Below are 6,074 nucleotides of genomic sequence, written 5' to 3' on the forward strand. Positions count from 1 at the left end.
GTTATCCTTTTAAAGTGCAACATTTTCCAGAGTGAATGAGTATGAAGTCTTATTAAGCAGATAAGCAAAGCAGCAATGTGAAGACAGTGTAATTTCTAAAGGGGATAATCTGTTGTTACTTTAATTACAATATTTGCAGTTAGATTGTTTTGGTTATTAATCTACTGCAAAATACAGTACAATCTACATTTTCCTAATTTTTAGAGCTTAAACAAAGCATATTTTAAATGATAGCAAAAATTATGCTTGAACATTTTTACCTTTAGAAATTCACATTTTCGTTTTCAAATGATTAAATGGGGGGGGTCTCAAAAAACAGTGTATTTTGAGTATAAAAAGGAATATCAGGAATACAATTATTTGAAAATACTCCACTTTGCATTTATAATACATTGAAGAATGTGAAATGAATATTTTATGCGGAATCCACTTTTGATGTGAAGATGGTTTTACATTTAAAATTCTCTACTCAAATGTGTTCTCAGAATACATTCATCCATTCATTGTTTTCATGTCCAAGCTACTGTCAAGGGAAAGGAGCATTCAGTGATATTCCAAGGGTACTTTCTTCATTTGTAGAAAAAATTAATTAGAATCTTAATGTGCTCTGCTCAGCTGACCTTTGATTCTTCACACGGTTGAGTAAACAGATGGTTAATTTTTACATTTTCCTATGAAAGCGACAGCGCGGCACCTCTACCCAGACTTCAAAAGTGGGAAATTCAGATTGGAATTTAAAGAACAAAAAGTATATGCTATGAACTCCCCTCATATTTTCTTAGTTTTCACAGAAAACAGGTAAACATGTGAGTGGCACAGATAAAGGCAGAAACGTCTTGATAAAGTAACGTGTGGCATGGCATATTGTTTCCCTGTGTGGCTCCTCCTGGGCTCTGCCCTCTCATCCCATTTTCTGTGCTTGGCCCACATGGGGCTCCTGTGCCTTGAGCTCCTCCTTCCCCCCATGCTCTGGTGCCGGGAGGTTTATGATCCACTGCTTTTGGCACGAGGTAGCTGGGATGAAACATGTCCTCCATCCTGAACAAAAACCTGAAAGGTCTAGTACTTTCTATGAAAAGCCATAAGAAGCCTTCCACCAATACCTGACTAAACCAGCTTAAAGGTGTTACTGTTTAGTCCTATCGTATTCTGTATCACACGGGCTTCAAGTGTACATAACCAAGTTTAGCTTACAGATTCACAGAAGCTTTGGGCTGGAAGGAGCTTTTGAGATCACTTAGTGCAGTGGGTTTCAGAGTTTCCCCACGGTATGTGTGTTGGGGAAGGGGGCCAGAAAGAAGACTCAGTCCCTTTCAAAAAGAACAGGTCAGGTTTTGCTTTATATATTGTGGTTCTGAGTGGGACTTCTTTAGGGAAAAAGTGTTCTGTTATTATTTCCCCAATAAAATATTTGAAAACCACCGACCCTGTCTTTTTACGGATGAGGAAATAGAGGCCCATAGAGATGTTATATCTTAATTCAATGTCAGTTGCAACTATGGAGATTTTACCTAGACTTGAATTTCTTTCTTAGACAGTACGTAATAAATGTAGCATCCTTTTCGCAAAACTTCTTGGCTGGAAAGCCATGAACAGAGCATCTCTATGGCTCGTTTCTGTGCCATTGTCTCACTTTTGCAAGCTTGCAACCTCAGCACATATGAATGAGCCTGGTATGCATGTGCACATGTGCATGGGCTCACTTGTGTTAGGCTGGGGGAAAAACAAGTCTGTAGAACTTAGGGATCAAGTCGGTCACCTTGTAGCTGAGGGGACCCTGCTTGGAATACGTCCTAGGAATCCCATATGATGGTAGGTGCTACTTGCTGTAGGGAGCAGATGATACGTACAATCCCAAACCTTTTTGCCAACAACATGGCTCTGATACCAGCGTTGACTGAAGATCTCTGGATGTTTGGGAGAGGCCATTAGTTTAATGAGAGTGTTCTGTCCTGGGTCTGATACCCAGTGCACAACATGTTAGGGAGATGGGGCACCAGGACACTTCCACCCAATACCAGTGTGGCAAAGGAGCCCATACCCAGTTATAATATCCCTTGATCGAAATTGGTTGTTTTAGGGATGCCTGGGTGGCCCAGTCGGTTAAGCGTCCGACTTCGGCTCGGGTCATGATCTCGCGGTCCGTGAGTTCGAGCCCCGCATCTGGCTCTGTGCTGACAGCTCAGAGCCTGGAGCCTGCTTCGGATTCTGTGTCTCCCTCTCTCTCTGACCCTCCCTCGTTCATGCTCTGTCTCTGTCTCAAAAATAAATAAACATTAAAAAAAAAATTAAAAAAAAAAAAAGAAAAAAAAAGAAATTGGTTGTTTTCACTTTTCCCATAGGTCACAAAATGCTACACCCAGGTATCCAGTTTGCCTCCTGTGTATCACATCCAGATCAGTTTGGTCTCCCTAATATTTCTGCATGTTTACTCTGTGCCAGTCAGAGGCTGCAAAGCCCATATGAAGGGAATGCTCCACTGAGTTAACTTGTTAACTCATAGTGTTCATATTTCTTTGTAACGGCTTATTTTAAAAATAGGTTTCAACAAGGGTTGAAAACATAATGTCCATCAGAAAATATTGTAACTTAATGAAGTAGGGAGCTGGGGAAGCCCATCTGAGAGGCCAGCCGGTTCCAGTCCATCGTTACCCCATGGGCCTTGGTGCCAGATCTCCTAAATCAAGTGAAGTGAAAAATCTATTTTTTTTTTTAAATCCAGTTTTAAATGTTGCATATCCCAGTGTTTAAATGTTGTCAGCTAAGTAAAAAAAAAAAGTAAAGCCCACATCTGTGAGCTATATCCTGTTTGCAGAAAGCCCAGTTTGTGACCGGTGCTTTAAACTAACCTTTGAATGCGATCCGTGCATTCGTCGTTGACTGCCCCGCTATGTGAAACATATTGTCTCTGAGTCCGTGGTGCTGGAAGGCTTGCACTGCACATATGGTTTTGTAGACATATTGTGGGCAGCCGATGAATATTAATCAGCAGCAGCAGTTTTATCGCCACCATTATGCAAGCTTGACAAAGGCATCGTGGAGCAGCTAGCAGCAAACCTGCGACGGTAATTGTGGGACTACTTTGGAAAAGGACGATCTAGAATTAGATTTCACGCACACACTTAAAAGCAATTACAAGCAGTGAGAGAGGAATATGATTACAGTATGGTCCAAGGGCTGGGGGGTTTCAAAATCGTTTTTGAAGTTCTATAGATTGAAGAATTGAGTACCTTGCCCTCCATGAAGGCTTAGTACAAGTGGATATATATCGTGGCTACTTGGTTTCATGGAAGCAGTGAAATATTTATTTGCACGTTTGGTATGGCTGCTGCAGCTGCTTCTCTGTTATATACACAATCATAAGCACTTGCTTTTTTATAATTGTAGAACAAAGTTTAAGAGATTATTCCCTGAAGAGAAGAAAAATATAGTTGTTATGAAAATGAACTGAGGTGATAATGTGCATACTAGTTCTAACAAATAAAGTGCTTGCTATGGACTGACTGTTTGCCTTCCTCCTCCACCCCTCCACCCCCAATTCATCTGATGATATTTGGAGATGGGGTCTCTGGGAGGTGATGAGGTCATGAGACTAGAGCCTTCATGAATGGGATTAGTGCTCTTATAAAAGAGGCCCCCAGAGCTCCCTCACCCCTTCCACCATGTGAGGTTACAGTGAAAAGAAGTCTATCTGTGAACCAGGAAGAGGGGCCTCACAAGACACCAAATCTGTACTTTGACTTCGGACTTCCCAGCATTCAGAACCGTGAGAAATAAATTTCTGTTGTTGACAAGCCACCAAGTCTATGGTATTTTGCTATAGATGCCTGATCAGACCAAGACAATGCTTAAAATAAAAATTCGCAACTCAAAACTGCCCTAATCAACAGAATTAGTATTTAAAGCTGGAGAAATCTTAGAGATGATCTACTTCAACTCTAGTCTTTATGATAAACTAAGGCACAGAGAGGTCAAGTGATTGGCCCAGTGCCACACAGCACTAGAATTCAAGTCTCTAGCATCGGGTTTAGGAACCTCTGACATTTACAGATATAGATTACAGCTTTAATTACATACCAGTGACCTAAAATCGATGACATGTAGTGTAATTTTGCTAAAGCAGGGATTTGAATGCTCGTGTAGTGATGCCGATACATCGAAATAAGTCATTTCACTGGTGAATGAGCCAAGCTGACCACTTTGTATCTAATCTCAACCCAGCTGCATTGTCTTCTGCTCTAAAAACACTTAAATTGTTTGGTCACATTTTATTGTTTGGCTTTGTTGCAGGCTCTCAATAAAAAGTTTCTTAAATGAAGGAGTGAATGAAAGACTACCTTTTATACAGAAAATTACACACTGTAGAGGTATTTGCAAGTATGATTATTTAAGATTTCTCCTGATGTTAACTTTTGTGAATGCTAAGGTCAACTTCAATCTGTATCAATAGTAAAGATCCTTTATATAAGGAGGTGGAATCCCCAGTGGTTTCTGCAAGGGAATTTGAACCAGGTTCATAGTTTTGTGGGGTTAAAAGGTAAGACTAAAATAGAGACTTAAAAATATTGAATCGAATTCCTTGGGTTCTAAAACTAGTCCCTGAGATTAAGTTAGGGACCTCTGAAAGTTGCATCAGAGCTTTCCAGTAATAAATTCAAGAAATTATTGCATTAGAGATCAGAAATTTCACGCCTAGATGCTGTATGGTGTAAGGCAATCAAGATCCCACTCCTGAATACAGGTGTTTGACTTGGGCAAGGCACTTAGCCTTTCTGATTCTGGGCTTCCTCATCTATAACACTGACAATGACACCTGGTGTTAGAGGGTTTTTGGAAACACACAGGGAGCCCCTGGGGAAGTGGAGTTGGGTACCCTCCTCTGTTCATTCCCAGCAGCCTCTCCTTCCTCCAGTTCAAGGCCCTGTAGTTGCCAACTTGTCTGTCACATTTCACGTCAAGCTGTTAACTCTGAGAGGGATCAAGAAATGTTTCTTTTTGTATCTGCTCAATAAATGTTTATTGAATGACTAAAACGCATAATGCAAATGTAAGGCACTATGATAATTTCACCTAGGAAGTCTGGTTCTTTAATTTGATGGTAGGAGGAATTCCTTGATCTTGACTATATCCTGACTTCCAGTATCTAGTTCTGACCCCACAAAAAGAAAGGTGGAGAGTAAGTATAACCCATGTGTAGGGGATTTTGACACATGATTTGACTGCCAAAATGTCACTGGGTTGGAATTTCCTGAGCAAGGTGTGGTGTTAGCCTATCTTTGAGGAAGTCTGCACTTTGTGTGTGCGTGCGTGTGTGTGTGTGTGTGTGTGTGTGTGTGTGTGTTTCTAATGGAGTTCAGATAGGTTCTTTCCTTCAGAATTAAATAATAGAACTATTGAAAAATGTAGCCATCAAATAACATAGCCATGTAAAGGGACAAGTATAGTCTACGGCTCATAGTGAATCTCAGCAAATATTTGACTTTCCTTGGAAACCCCCCAAACCAAGTTCACTATTTCTGTTACTGGTGATTTTCCTATCTGGCTTCACTGAGGAACTTTACAGTTTGGGAAAACTTCTCTTCCTATTAGTCATAAGTGAGATGTCCATTGGCCTCACCCTACTAACTTTCGGACTGGCTTTGGTCTTCCCAGTGGTGGACTGAGGCAATGGTGACCCGGGGCAATATTGGATTCAAAGGCTGGCTTTTCCCTGGCCATGGACTATGGGGGCCCTCGCAGTAGGTGGGAATGAGAGAGTTTTGTGTATTCCTCCCTTTGCTGGTAGAATACGTGAGACCTCCTTGCTGTTCTCTCTTGCCACATGATAGCTTCTTCCTCTGTTCCACAAAAAGCAAACTCTTTATTCCTGCTCAAGAACTTGCCCTTGTTAGACAAACCAATACACTCAGCTCAGTGGAGAAAGGTGAAAGATTGTTGTGATTGTGTGTGTGTGTACGTGTGTGCGTATACATGGTGTACAAGAAAGAGCAAAAGAGCGGGTTCTCTTTGGATTTTGTGGTGGGGTGGGTCCCATTTTAACTTGTGACGTTGTGTCACTTTCCCTGACTGTAAAA

Source organism: Acinonyx jubatus, chromosome B4, assembly GCF_027475565.1.
Source record: "Acinonyx jubatus isolate Ajub_Pintada_27869175 chromosome B4, VMU_Ajub_asm_v1.0, whole genome shotgun sequence".
In the NCBI taxonomy this organism is placed as follows: Eukaryota; Metazoa; Chordata; class Mammalia; order Carnivora; family Felidae; genus Acinonyx; species Acinonyx jubatus.